General features: G+C 42.1%; 1 long non-coding RNA gene across 2 annotated transcripts in view; it reads left to right on the top strand.

The window, feature by feature from the left end:
* The first annotated feature begins 618 nt into the window (after positions 1 to 618).
* LOC137570710 (uncharacterized) overlaps positions 619 to 16,157 on the top strand; it is a 44,221-nt gene continuing 28,682 nt past the window's right edge. The window contains exons 1-2 of one of the 2 annotated variants that reach the window (XR_011031150.1): positions 619 to 727; positions 10,492 to 10,616. This is a non-coding gene — a long non-coding RNA (uncharacterized lncRNA). Of the gene's footprint in view, positions 728 to 7,327; positions 7,402 to 10,491; positions 10,617 to 16,157 lie in introns of those variants that run through there. The other variant, XR_011031149.1, reaches the window with a different exon arrangement.

Below are 16,157 nucleotides of genomic sequence, written 5' to 3'. Positions count from 1 at the left end.
GCGGCGGTGCAAGTCCATCACTCCACAAGGCAGCAGCAACTGTAGGTAGAGCTCACATCACACCATATAGATAACTTTATTGGTATACCCAAAAAAGACAGCAGCTGATGCATTTTGTGTCAGCTGCATGGTCTTTAGTCATAGAACTATGATTTAAGGCCTTGAATCTGAAATGCGTCAGCTGCTGTTTTTGTCTTTTTGGATGTGTCAATAAAAGCATCTTAATGTTACCTACCTACTGTGTACTGCAGGCTCTTGTATATACATAAGGCTAGGTGTTTGCTTTACTTGACAAATGAACAACAGAAAACAGCAGGTTAACTGATCAACTGTCAGAGTAGTCAGGCACAAAAAGATCTTTGGGGCTTATAGGGCTCTTGCATATTCACCACCTTCTGATACTTTCATACATTCTACCATGAGCATTTCACCCTTATGCTCTTGCTTGGCAAGGGTGTCTGCAGTAGCAGTTGGTAGATAGGCAAGCTGGTTATGTCAGTACTCTTTTATTGGGCATTACAGGATGGATCCCACAAGTCTTTCTTCAGCACATTTGGACAAAGCTATGTTAAAACTGATTTTCCTCTAAATATCGATTCAATTAAATGCTGTAGCATTAGCCACTTATCGCTTGAAAATTGTCACTAGTTAACAATCATAGGTCCTTCGGCCATGAAGACAAACAAGAAAAAACTAACCAGAAAAAAGAAAGGATAATTTCAGATTAGTGAGTATCCATAATCCGTTTTTGTTTTTTTTTGCATCCTGCAAGCAAACTAAGACTCAAAATAAGATGACAAAAGTAATATTGAAGTTATACATATTAGTAACAATTGAACTTTAGAGACATCAAACGTTTAACCACTTTACCACCGCGGGTGCGTGTATCTACGCCCCTTTTAACACCCTTTCCCCACCAGGGGCGTAGATACACGCACCCCCCGACGCTACCGACGCTGTCCGCGCTACCACTCGCTCGTGCATGTCGCCGCCCGCTCGCCCAGAGGTCAATGAATGGGAAAAACCGTTCCCGTTCGTTGATCTAAGCCCCCAGCAATGATCGGCTGCTTCTATGAGAAGCAGCGTGATCATTGTGATTTTCCCAACCTCATTGCACTTCCTGTAAGCGTACTTCCTACACTTACAGGACGCTTGCACATAAAATTACTGTGGCCATCTTGTGGCCAAATAGTAAAACTACACCCAAAAAACATTTTTCACATATAAATACACAGTGTTATATTATAAATTAACTCATTACCTCTCACACTCCCCATTTTTTTTTGGGGGGGGGGTTTTGTAATAAAAAAAATACATAAATAGTTACCTTAGGGACTTAACTCTTTAAATATTTATGTCAAGAGGGTATAACACTGTTACTTTATAAACTATGGGCTTGTAATTAGGGATGGATGCAAAACTGAAAAAAAATGCACCTTTATTTCCAAATAAAATATTGGTGCCAAACATTGTGATAGAGACATAATTTAAATAGTGTAATAACCAGGACAAATGGGCAAATACATTTCATAGATTTTAATTACAGTAGCATGCATTATTTAAAATCTATAATGGCCAAAACCTGTTTTCCTATTTTCCCATTAAAACACATTTAGAATAAAAAAATTCTTGGCATAATGTCCCACCTAAAGAAAGCCTAATTGGTGGCGAAAAAAACAAGATATAGTTCATTTCATTGCGATAAGTAATGGTAAAGTTATAGATGAATGAATGAATGGAAGGAGCGCTGAAAGGTGAAAATTGCTCTGGTGCTCAAGGGGTAAAACCCTTCAGTTGTGAAGTGGTTAATAATCCTTCATCACCATGTGGACTGTAAATATGTTGTCTGTACAGGCAGCACCCATCTTCTGTGCCTGAATGTAAATGGCAAGCAATCAGCCAATCCAGATCCAGATATTTTTGACTGATCGCTCCCCACATCCCAGGGTGCTGTTTGGAGCTTCCTGTCTCTTATATAAGACAGTACATGCTGAACATGCAGGAACTGTAAATGTCTTCTAGCACCTAGGTTCTCAACATGTGGTACGCGTACCCCAGGGGGTACTTCTGATGGCTCCAGGGGGTACTAGGGCTTGATATACTTAACCAAGAATAAAAAATTTAGAGTTTTAGAAAATTATAAATCTTATTTAAACAACACTAAATTAGTGGTTTAGCTAGTTAAAAGCAATAGTAAATGCTTGGAAATTGTTTAGAACCACTTATCATGTACTACGATTTAATATATATTCGTCAGGGGGTACTTGTGATAATGTTTACTATGCTAGGGGGTACTTGGTGAGTACAGGCTTTTAAAAGGGGTACATACCAATAAAATGTTGAGAAACACTGTTCCAGCAGACTGTAGGCCAGATCCAATTTTTATGGAACCTGTTTTAGAATCAGTCTGCATTCTGTATCACTAGTGCAGCCTTATGAAATTTACTATATTTGTAACACCCAATCCCCCCATTATCTTTGGATCTACATAGTAATTTAGAACTGGTTCAAGGCAGTCATATCTCCAAACAAATGTTGCTATTTTGCATCTGATAATTATTTAAGAAAAAACTTCATGGGTATCAGAATTGGGACTGCCTGGAAGACACGTATCAATCTCAGTTGGATTACCATTTTATTGACTACTTTAAAGTGTGCTTACAAATTTTCAAAACCAAACCACTTTGTATAATAATACCTTAGGACAGCCTTTCTCAACCTTTTTACCCTGGAGGAACCCTGCAAATACTGTTTGGATCTCAAGGAACCCCTCCAAGTAATTTTTGGATCTCAAGGAACCCTTGAATTTATTTTGCAGGTAGCATGGTCTTTAAAAGCTGGTGTGGCTGTTTGTCAATACCCCCTATTGCACTGCTCAATATACTGTCTCCTTATTCTAGTGCTTTTTATTAATGTGCTCATTATTATTCTAAATGTAATGCTTCTTTTTACAGTACCCCCTATTATAGTCTGCTCACCCCATGATAGGGAAAAATGCCAAGGAACCCCTGCAGAGCACTCAAGGAACTATGTGATTCCAGGGAACCCTGGTTTAGTAAGTCTGCCTTAGGATAACCAGAAGCTTTTAGGTCCCACCCGATGCATCTCATGTATCAGACTCTCTCAGGGACAGCCAACGTTGTGATCACACTTCCTTTATGTAACCCCTTCATAACGTTAATAATACTCCAATAAGATATTACATGAATATCACATAACTATAATCCATCCATGTAAGCACTTTAATAATACAATTGATTTAGTCTATTCATTCACATATGCAATTATTTTCCCCCTATACATCACACACATAGAATGACATAAGACAAAATACAGTCAACAATAAGACAAATGTAAGAATAATAATGATGCCTAACTATTTAAACCTTCAAGTCTGCATCCTGTGAATCCAACAGGTCTCCCTCCCTGAGAGGTTACAAAGCCAGTGATTACCCCTTTATTGAGGTAACTACCTCTTCAGGGCACAGGATTGCAATCTCTATGGGTCATCCTTTGAAGTCAGGCAAAATGTAATGAGAGGTTATGGTTCTTGAAATCTCTCTTATTATTATAAACATGTTCTCTCTAACACAGACTGTTAACCTTGTGGTACTGCATTCAGTATCCCAACCTGCAGGAACAGTTGATCATGTACAAAACAGATCGATGATTGCAAGAAATAAATTGCTTAAGGGCCTATTTCCACTACACGCAGATTGGATGCAGAATGGATGCAGAAAAACTGACTCCAATGAAAGCCCATGGGCCTGTTTCCACTAAACGCAATTTTTCTGATGCAGATTTTCCCATAGGCATTCATTGGAGTCAGTTTTTCTGATAATGGCGAACGGTTCCAGGCGAACTTTAGATGGTTTGCCTTCGCCGGCGAAGGCGAACTTTCCCGGAAGTTCGGTTCGCCCCCATAGTGCTCCATTAGGGTCAACTTTGACCCTTTACATCACAGTCAGCAGGCACATTGTAGCCAATCAGGCTACACTCAGTCCTGGAGCCACTCCCCCTGTATATAAGGCAGGGAGCGCCGGCCATTACACTCACTCGTGTGCCTGCAATAGTGAGAGAAGGGCAAGCTGCTGGCAGACTCTCATACGGAAAAATTATTTAGGCTCTTGTAGGCTTGTTAGCTTGCTCCTGTCTGATTCTTATTGTTAAAATAGCACCCAACAACAGTTCTTATGAGAGCTAAACTTGCTATTGTGATCTATTTTTTTTCTGTGTGTCCCACTGACACTTGTGTTGCATAGACAGCTTTTGTAATTCATACTGTGTTTGTGCCAGCCCAAGCCCAGCACAATCAGACAGTGACTACCTGTGTCAGTCAGCTGCACATTTTGTAATACCCATGACTGCACTTGTGTTGCATAGACAGCTTTTGTAATTCATACTGTGTGTGTGCTACAGCCAGTGCCAGGCAGCCCAGGCCAAGCACATTCAGACAGTGACTACCTGTGTCAGTCAGCTGCACATTGTGTAACACCCATTACTGCACTTGTGTTGCACAGACAGCTTTTGTAATTCATACTGTGTTTGTGCCACTGCCAGTCCAGGCCCAGCACATTCAGTGACTACTGCACCTGTGTGTGTGATAGGCAGCTGCACATTGTAATACCCATTACTGCAAATACCTACCTAGCTGTTGTGTTCAGTGAACCCACCTCATCACTGTATATACCTAACTGTTGTGTTCAGTGAACCCACCTCATCACTGTATATACCTAACTGTTGTGTTCAGTGAACCCACCTCATCACTGTATATACCTAACTGTTGTGTTCAGTGAACCCACCTCATCACAGCATATACCTAGCTGTTGTGTTCAGTGAACCCACCTCATCCCAGCATATACCTAGCTGTTGTGTTCAGTGAACCCACCTCATCACAGCATATACCTAGCTGTTGTGTTCAGTGAACCCACCTCACTGCATATACCTACCTTTTGTGTTTAGTGAACCCACCTCATCGCTGCATATACCTACCTTTTGTGTTCAGTGAACTCACCTCATCACAGCATATACCTAGCTGTTGTGTTCAGTGAATCCACCTCATCACAGTATATACCTAGCTGTTGTGTTCAGTGAACCCACCTCATCACAGCATATACCTAGGTGTTGTGTTCAGTGAACCCACCTCACTGCATATACCTACCTTTTGCGTTGAGTGAACCCACGTCATCCCTGCCATATCTTGGCAAATGCGTTCAAATTGGTTTGTCTTCCGCTGGGTCAAGGGTCCATCTGACCACAGATGCCTGGTCTGCAAAGCACAGTCAGGGCAGGTACATTACTTATACAGCATGGGTCTCAGGCTCCCACTTCGGACCGGAATCAAACCCTGATTCTCCGGCCATTACCCACTGGTCACAATGGCAGACTTGTCCACCAGAACAGATTCTTTCCATTTTTAACACCATCAGTGGGTCTCATTGTTGTTCGTGTTACAGGTTGCTGTGCACATGAATTTTGGAGTACAATAGTTAATATTATGTGTTGGTTTATTTTTCAAGATCCCTTTAACACCCGTTTTTGTATATTTGAGGTGCCTGGAAGACAGTCACAGTTGCATTTCTTTGTCAGGAAGGATGCCAAAGGTAATTTAAAGTGGATCTGAGATGAAGAACTAACTATAACAAGTAACTTGTCTATATATCTTATCTAAAGTTTAGATAAAATACACAGCAAATCTGGCTGCATACAGCTTCAACAGTTTATGATGCTTTATTCCTGTGTGATACAATGAGAGCAGCCATATTCTGTTTGTCATAATCCACAGGTAATCTGCAACTGCATCTCCACCCCTCAGCCTGTGAAAAATTCACTCACCCCTCCCCTCTGCCTCTGAAATCTCTGGCTAGTAACCTCCTCCTCCTCCTCCTGCCCAGACTGAGCTCCCATAAGCCCTTGCTGTAACGGTTAGTGTCAGCTGGTGACAGGATTCTGATTATTTGGTGATCTGCAGTATCACCAATAATACAGAAACTATATCTGATTATGTGGTGATCTGCAGAATCACCAATAATGCAGAGATAGAACCAGAACTGTCAGTACTTTAATCAGAGTGATCACACGTGTTTAGGTGCACAGTAGCTCAGGAGCACTCCCAAGTGATAGCCCCTGGCTGTGAGACTATCACCAAAACAGAGGTCGCACAGGCAGGGTCGGTAACTGGTCGGTCAGGCAGCAGTACAAAATCGAAAAACAGTACGTAGTCAGAGGATAGCTAAGGTCGGCAGCAATCAGATATGCGGAGGTACAGATTCAGAAGGCAAGAGCAGAATCGAGGTCGGGCCGGGGTCGGAAACAACACAGGTAGGTAGAGTACAGAATCGTGAGGCAAAGGATAGTCGAGAGTTCAGGCAAGGTTCATACACATAGAGACAATAATATCAATTATAATTATAGTTATCAAACAATTCCTATCTTGTGTGAAATCCCCGGTTACCTCCCGGATCAAAGCACACCAGAACTATCTAAGGTCTGAGAGCTTAACCACAAAGTTTCAGCAACAGCAGACAATGTTGAACTGATAGCCCGGGACTTAAATGCAAGGGTAATCCCCGCAGTTCCGCCCACACCTCTCAACCAATCAGGCAGCAGAGGTCAGTTCCCAGGCATCAGCTGACCGGCCGGTCAGCTGACCTTTCTCCTCAGCGCATAAAGGTCCTGTCTCTGTGTGCGCGTGTGCGCCCTTCTGCTGAGATGCGCCCTGGAGAGATCTGACCTGGTGGGAAGCGATGCCGAGGAGGCGGCGGCGGCATCCGCCGTGACGTCAGACGCGAGAGCGGCGGTCGCGACCCTCTCAGCTGCCGCGGTAATTTTGCTGCTACTGACACTTGCTACATGGGTCTGAGTGCCTTAGTGTTTTGGAGAAGCTGTGGGCGAGGCTTGGTTAGTGTATAGGGAATTAGAGTATTAAAACAAAAGAAAAAGTATTTGGCTTAAGGAATGCCCTATAAACTAAGGAACACAATTATGTAATGAATAAAAGTTCATCACGGATCCACTTTAAAAAAACCTTAGCAGCAAAAAAGCATCTTGTTTTATAAAAGTAATACATTTTAATAGCTAACTGATAAAGTTAAATTATGCAAACGTTATGAGATCCAGTCTCCTTCTTCATGCATATTATTATTTAACACGATTGACTTGGCTTCATGATCTTCAGAAACCTGCTGGACTTCACGTATGCTTGCACTAACTCACAGGCTCCAGCCTACTGATCTCCTGACATCTAACTGCTAAACAGTAACCAGCACAACTGCCATCTTCATGTTTATTATTTTCCTGCATCAGTGTTATACTTCAGCTAACATCTGGAAATATGCCTGAAGAAGGGGACTAGATCCCAGAAAGCTTGCATCATTTAACTTAATCAGTAGCTATTAAAAGGTATTACTTTTACAAGACTTTGTTTGTTTGTTTTTCTACCTTAAAAAAAAAACCTTTAAATCCATACAATACTACATGGCTTTGGAAAATGCATTTTTTTATGATGCCAATATTTAATCAGAAAGCCCATGTTATCCCATGCATCTGTGAGAAAATAGCAATAACTTCTGCATAGACATATGTATATGATTTCCTGAATGTTCTGCCATGGGAGGTAATTCATAAGTAATGTTAAATGACAAGGAAGTGACAGGGTGAAACAGTTCACAAGTTTACAGATATGTAGACACTGCAGTGGTCCAACTGCTTCCACAATGTGTGAAATGCTTTAAATGCAGTTTGGGTATTCATTTTTCTTTGTTGGTGATACTATCGTTTCTTCTATTAAATCTTTCCTGTTATATAAGCAGTTTCTTCTTCTAAGGATGGCCTATAAACATTTGATTATTCGGTGTGTAAATGTCAGCTTCTGTTGTTTCAAGAAATAAATATTTGTGAGAGTAACTTAAAAAGTAAATTTTCTAAAGTGTTAAAACAGGGCTCTGATTATTGATACTGTTTACTTGCATTATTTATCTTACCTCTAGTTACTTCATAAGTGTTTTCACTGCTTTTTCAGAAGTTTAGTCATCATTTAGTTCAGATTCATCTGTAAACAACAGGACTGATGGCCTTGTATTTAAAATAGAGCTAAATGAATAATGCAAGTTTATTGCATTATTGAACAAAAACCCATTCTAATGCATTCACTCACACACAATTATAAGTACACTAACAATTTCATTTTACTCTACTTCTGATTGCTCATTGGGACTGGGAGCTACCTAAATCTGAGGCACATTTGGCTACCTATACTAGGGCCCAGCCTTACACTGGGTGCAAACTTAACTATCTATATTGGAGAGGGAGGGACATCTGCTACCTATACTGAGGAAGCCACCTAATACTGGAGGGACATTTGGGCTACCTATACTGGGGGGGGGGGGTGCCTGGCTTCTTATACCAGGGGCGCTCTGGCAACAAATATTAGGTAGCTACCTCTGGGTACCTAACATTGATTGAGTGCTTATGGCTATCTATACTGGGGGCTTCCTCCAGCAACCTAAACTTAGGGATACACCTAACTGTCAATACTGAGAGGAGCTACTGGCTACCTATGCTGGGAGGATAACTACCTAATATTTGGGGGCATTTTTTGTTACTTAACACCTGGGGGGAAGCTCTGGCTACTTAATACTGAGTGTACACCTGATCAATGCTGGGGGTAGTACTATTATAATAAATCTGTTACATCATTCTTGTCTGGGAGAATAGTTACCTGTGCAGTGCTTTGTGCTATCATAGGTATCGAACTGCTGCATTGACCTGCTAACCCACTGTACCCCTACCCCACCCTGTCCCATGTACCCCATTCCCCCCTGCTTTAGCAATGCCTGTATGAATCTTGGTCATGCCAATAAAGCTATATTTGATTTGATTGGTATGAAACCTTCTCATGATCTAGCATTTTGCTATAGGTGTAGTTTGAACAGTTGGATTTTTGAAGGTAATTAATGATAATTTCGTTGCGGCGTAATCAAAGAATCAAACAAAATATCAAGTTATATATTTATTCTCTGATATGTATTTATTTTGGATTTAGATCTGTAGAAGAAGATATGGGCCTCAATTAAGTAAGCAGTTTAGACTAGTCTACTGATGGTTTGGTGTAAATCAGTCGCATCAAAAGGGAATTCACAAATAATTATTAAGAATTACTGAATGTTTTAGACCTGTTTTTAGACCTGGTCTAAAACATTCATTAATTACACAATTCACAAAGGCAAATAAGGAGTAACCACGCTCACTTTTTCTGACAGAGATTAGACCAGCTGATTTCTGTTGGTAAAGCACTTCTGTGAGGTATTTTAGATGCGAGGGTGGAGCTTTTTGAATTAATTGTGCCAGAGTTTAATTGTATTCAGAAGAGAGCTTGTCAGAGGAGAAGGATGTCAGTCATAGCTACTCATTTCTTTAGACCTCGTACGGTACCGTAATTAGACATAATTACCCAATGTTTAAGACCAGGTCTAAAAACAGGTCTAAAACATTTGATAATTAATAGTGAATTCCCTTTTGATGTGACTGATTGCTGGTTTACACCAAACCATCAATAGACTAAAACCACCAGTAGACTAGTATAAACTGCTTAGTGAATTGAGGCCATGGAACCAAAAAACTGGACAGAATATTTTACAGAAGACCTGGTGTTGAGCCAGGTCCTTTTGGATTATGTTCTTTTTTCCAGAATTAAAAATGTGTTAATTGGTTAGCGCTCATTCATGCCAAGGAGATTTGGAGTTTGCATGTTTGCCTATGTTGGAATTTCCTCCAACTCCTTTATTTTCCCTTTCAAATTCATACTAAGTAACCTTAAGGTTTAGTAATCTCCTCCCAAACTGGAGAGGGTGTCAGGGAGTTTAGATTGTGACCCATTTTAATAGACAATGAGTGATATAATCGAATATGTTCTCTGTAATGCCCTTATGAAAACAAAAACATGTCATGTTTATGTGTGCTAATAAAATATGGTATGTTTAGAGAAAGTGTGATGTGTTCCTCTGATATGATTTGAAGGTTCTTCTAGCAAAGCAGGTAATTTAGGTACGACCGGCAGTGTAGAAAATGAGTAACTTTCTAGATGCCAATGTTAAATACTGCAAACACTGGCTAAAGCTGGTCATTTGGGAGCCAGAGACACTAGAGTTTAGTAGCAGCAGTGAAGTTTGGCCAGTATAGCCAAACTCTATAGCGGTGGGACAAGCATAAAAAGGAGTGGTAGAGTTTAGCTACTATGTAGCCGAACTCCGTAGCGATGGGGATAGCAGAAATAGCAATGGTGGAAAAGTGGGGACAGAGGAAATAGTGGTGATGTAATTAGGCTTATGTATAGTGGTAAGCTCATTTGAAAGCACAGGATGTTAACAATATGTATGCTTCCATGAATCAGGAATGAGAAACACTGAAGATTTACTTTAGGAATTGTATCAATTGTAACAAAGAAATCCTTAATTTTATTTAAAGGTTATTATGCTGTTGTGTATCTTTTAGAGCAAAGAGGAAGTTCTGAGTTCAGGTCCACTTAAAGAAGGTGCAGTTTCCTTCTAAAACGGTTCTAACACAGGAGGAGAGGTTCTTAGAATTGCTGCAATCTTTGAGGAAATCCTCTGAGCAAGGTAAGATACATTTTAGCAGCTTTAACTGAGAAAAAGAGAAGTCACTATAGTGTTATAATGCTAAAATAGCAGCAGTTAAGGTGCCCATACATCTCAGAGATTTTGGCTGCCGATTTACCAGGAGACAGATCTCTCTCTGATCAGCACTGATTGGAGAGAGATCTGTGGCCACCATAAATTGCAGGCCAATTCCTAGTAGATTTCAACATGAGATCTTTCGAGAATCAGCTTAGCAATGCTTCCTCATAACCCAATAGATTAACCCTTGGCGCTGTGCCCCCCAATGTCAAATGTGCCCCCCATTCCCATGCATGAATACTTTACCTGTCGGTGCCTGATGCTGTCTCCATCCTGTCCCTCACACGCACACCGCCATGGGGTTACCGGCATAACATGAGTGCATATGTGACATCACGCATGTGCCCCCCATTCCCATGCATGAATACGTTATCTGTCGGTGCCTGGTGCTGTCTCCATCCTATCCCTCACACGCACACCGCCATGGGGTTACCGGCATAACATAAGGGAATATGTGACATCACGCATGTGCCTCCCATTCCCATGCATGAATACTTTACCTGTCGGTGCCTGGCGCTGTCTCCATCCTATCCCTCACATGCACACCGCCATGGGGTTACCGGCATAACATAAGGGGATATGTGACATCACGCATGTGCCTCCTATTCCCATGCATGAATACGTTACCTGTCGGTGCCTGGTGCTGTCTCCATCCTGTCCCTCACACGCACACCTCCATGGGGTTACCGGCATAACATAAGTGCATATGTGACATCACGCATGTGCCCCCCATTCCCATGCATGAATACGTTACCTGTCAGTGCCTGGCGCTGTCTCCATCCTATCCCTCACACGCACACCTCCATGGGGTTACCGGCATAACATAAGGGGATATGTGACATCACGCATGTGCCTCCTATTCCCATGCATGAATACGTTACCTGTCGGTGCCTGGTGCTGTCTCCATCCTGTCCCTCACATGCACACCTCCATGGGGTTACTGGCATAACATAAGTGCATATGTGACATCGCGCATGTGCCTCCCATTCCCAAGCATGAATACTTTACCTGTCGGTGCCTGGTGCTGTCTCCATCCTATCCCTCACATGCACACCGCCATGGGGTTACCGGCATAACATAAGTGCATATGTGACATCGCGCATGTGCCTCCCATTCCCAAGCATGAATACTTTACCTGTCGGTGCCTGGTGCTGTCTCCATCCTATCCCTCACACGCACACCGCCATGGGGTTACCGGCATAACATAAGGGGATATGTGACATCACGCATGTGCCTCCCATTCCCATGCATGAATACTTAACCTGTCAGTGCCTGGTGCTGTCTCCATCCTGTCCCTCACACGCACACCTCCATGGGGTTACTGGCATAACATAAGTGCATATGTGACATCGCGCATGTGCCCCCCATTCCCATGCATGAATACGTTACCTGTCGGTGCCTGGTGCTGTCTCCATCCTGTCCCTCACATGCACACCTCCATGGGGTTACTGGCATAACATAAGTGCATATGTGACATCGCGCATGTGCCCCCCATTCCCATGCATGAATACGTTACCTGTCGGTGCCTGGCGCTGTCTCCATCCTATCCCTCACACGCACACCTCCATGGGGTTACCGGCATAACATAAGGGGATATGTGACATCACGCATGTGCCTCCTATTCCCATGCATGAATACGTTACCTGTCGGTGCCTGGTGCTGTCTCCATCCTGTCCCTCACATGCACACCTCCATGGGGTTACTGGCATAACATAAGTGCATATGTGACATCGCGCATGTGCCTCCCATTCCCAAGCATGAATACTTTACCTGTCGGTGCCTGGTGCTGTCTCCATCCTGTCCCTCACACGCACACCGCCATGGGGTTACCGGCATAACATAAGTGCATATGTGACATCGCGCATGTGCCTCCCATTCCCATGCATGAATACGTTACCTGTCGGTGCCTGATGCTGTCTCCATCCTGTCCCTCACATGCACACCTCCATGGGGTTACCGGCATAACATAAGTGCATATGTGACATCACGCATGTGCCCCCCATTCCCATGCATGAATACGTTACCTGTCGGTGCCTGGTGCTGTCTCCATCCTGTCCCTCACATGCACACCGCCATGGGGTTACTGGCATAACATAAGTGCATATGTGACGTCACGCATGTGCCCCCCATTCCCATGCATGAATACGTTACCTGTCGGTGCCTGGCGCTGTCTCCATCCTATCCCTCACACGCACACCGCCATGGGGTTACCGGCATAACATAAGGGGATATGTGACATCACGCATGTGCCTCCCATTCCCATGCATGAATACTTTACCTTTCAGTGCCTGGTGCTGTCTCCATCCTGTCCCTCACACGCACACCTCCATGGGGTTACTGGCATAACATAAGTGCATATGTGACATCGCGCATGTGCCCCCCATTCCCATGCATGAATACGTTACCTGTCGGTGCCTGGTGCTGTCTCCATCCTGTCCCTCACATGCACACCGCCATGGGGTTACCGGCATAACATAAGTGCATATGTGACATCACGCATGTGCCCCCCATTCCCATGCATGAATACTTTACATGTCGGTGCCTGGCGCTGTCTCCATCCTATCCCTCACACGCACACCGCCATGGGGTTACCGGCATAACATAAGTGCATATGTGACATCGCGCATGTGCCCCCCATTCCCATGCATGAATACTTTACCTGTCGGTGCCTGGTGCTGTCTTCATCCTGTCCCTCACACGCACACCTCCATGGGGTTACCGGCATAAAATAAGTGCATATGTGACATCACGCATGTGCCCCCCATTCCCAAGCATGAATACTTTACCTGTCAGTGCCTGGCGCTGTCTCCATCCTATCCCTCACACGCACATCTCCATGGGGTTACCGGCATAATATGAGTGCGTGTGTGACATCACGCATGTGCCCCACATGGTTGCCCGTGTAATGTGAGTGTGTGGGTGACTCACATTACTCCAACAACCACATGGAGTGAATGTGTTTGAGGAAGAGGGTAGAGACAGCGGTGGACACCGACAGGTAAAGTATTCATGCCCAGGTGGAGGGGCACATTTTACAACAGGGGAACAACACTGAGGGTTTCATCACTCGCCCTGATATCGCCTGTTGTTACCACTACACACCCGATCTAGCACGTCGGCCCAAGTTTTGCAGCATGTCCAATTGATACATGTGACCAATTACGGCTCAAAATTTGTTGCATCATCGATCGGGCATGCTTTTGGCGGCACAATTTTCATCTGATTTGATTATAATCATCAAATTGGATGGTTGATCAGCCAACAAATCACTTGATGTATGGCTACCTTTTGAGAAATTCTAATATCAATCAATTTGGATACTCCTAATTTCATAAGAGAATGGGGCTCTCCTATCTCACGGAACAGTTGCTGTCCGGGCTTTACAAAGAAGAGATGTTACTGACAGCTGTGAAAGAAAACTTTGATTCAACCACGTGAGCAATAAAACAAAACATACAGTGCAATCTAACAGATCAATTCCCAGGTGTGTCAGCTTTGCACAAATGTAATGCCTAGTACACATCATACAATTTTATGTTATATTTTCTGTAAGAGTTTCTGTAATTAGATTATTTTCTGTAAAGTACTGGTAGAGACTGGTCATTGGCCTCAATTCACTAAGATCATGCTAGAGATAATAAGGCAAGAGAAAACTTACCTCCACACGTGAAAGAGTTATCTTACCTCTTCATTCCTTAAGCTACCTCTCCTGTAGTTAATTTACCTCCTCTGTAGTTAATTTACCTCCTCTGTAGTTAATTTACCTCCTCTGTAGTTATTTTCACATGCAGCTAATTAACAGCCTGTCTTTAACTCTGGAGTTATTTTAAGGATTGGAGAGTTAATTTAAAGACAGAAGAGTTAACTTTAGGCTTGCCTGAGGTAAAATGTTTCCTGAATACTACATGCCTTATCACCATGGTAACAACTCTAGAAGAGTTATTAAAGACAGGAAATAAGTTTAGTGAATTGAGGCCACTATCTCTAGTGCATTGTCTTCTGGTTATCTTCTGCTGAGTAGAACAATGTTTAATTGCTTGACAGATAGATGGTTAGATAGATAATTTTCAACATGTTGGAAATTGTCTATTTGGCAGGTAAATCTAACAGAAAATCTTATAGAAAATTGTATGGCGTGTACGAAGCATAAGACATGGTATCAACAATTTCCTATTTCTGTGGCAGTTTTGCACTTGTTTTGCACTGTTCTACCAGTACTAGTGCAAAAGTCTTCCTATTTTGTAAGCAGTAAATTTACACTCAGAACACATGCAGATTGTTACTTTCTTCCAAATGTAATTAAATAGGTAGGAAATTTGCAGAGAAAATATAATTGCTTTGAGAAATCTGCCCCTTTGCGCATTTTCAAGCCTTGTAGACCTAAATTATGATCCTTTAGAGAATTTAGCAAATTCTTGGTTCCTCAGTTCTGTTCAGACTTTGTTCTTTATCCTTTGCCTTTTGCTATGTTTGCTATGATGTCTCCTATACAGTAGCTGTTTCTGCATTTGAGATGATTGCTACTTTTTTCACTCCTCCCATTTATGTAATTAGTCATTGGTTCTGGCTCACTAAGGCAGCACTTGGTTGGAGATCATCTAAATTATCTGCAAACCTATCCTAGATTATTATGGGTCTCACTGCAGTTGGGTTCACAAAAGTTCAATCACAAATTAACTAATGCACCATTCTTATTGGGAAAAAATAAAACCAGTTTTGCAGGACCATTTCTGAACCTCAAAGTCCAGCCCATGATGCCTTAGTAAATAGTAATTAAGACCGATATTTGATGTTTAATGAAACTGACTTCTTATGATAAAATGTAGCTGCTTTTGATGAAAGTGTATGTCACTGCATAAGATTAACATAAACCGTGATCTGATCAATAAAACCTTGCTTGTGTTCCTGTGTTAACTTATGTGAGTATAAGATTCAATTTCACATAAAAAACATGTTACAGTAAAGGGCAGCAACCAAATAGTGGGAGCTTTTATCCTGAGACGTGGGTTCATTAAAATACATCTTGATTTTGCATTGTATTGCCTGTGCATATTAGCATAGGGATCAATGATTCCTATGTTTTCTGGAAGAAATGAATTAGCTAGGCTCCTTCATGGGAGAATGCATCAGGGAACAATAGTCTGCCCACTGCTTAGTATGTCTGTATGAACACACCCGTAAATTAGGCAAACCTAATGTCTGGTTGCCTGCTGTATGTTAAAGTCCACATTAACTATTTATGCTTTGTTATCAAAAATGTATTACTAATACATGTATAGCACTATGTGATCCTGCTAGTTTGGCAAAGAAGAATGGCATAATTAAACAATCTTGTTGCACCGATTTCTTATGAAACACTTTTGCCAATACATATATTGTGTTATTACAGGCAGAATATCTATCAAACATCTAATAATAAATTAATAATAATAAAGTAAAGTACTACTAAAGGTTATTTTTAAA

Source organism: Hyperolius riggenbachi, chromosome 4 (genome assembly GCF_040937935.1).
Source record: "Hyperolius riggenbachi isolate aHypRig1 chromosome 4, aHypRig1.pri, whole genome shotgun sequence".
Classification (NCBI taxonomy): domain Eukaryota; kingdom Metazoa; phylum Chordata; class Amphibia; order Anura; family Hyperoliidae; genus Hyperolius; species Hyperolius riggenbachi.
Note: the sequence above shows the minus strand (reverse complement) of the source record. Positions and strands in the feature narration are given on the sequence as shown.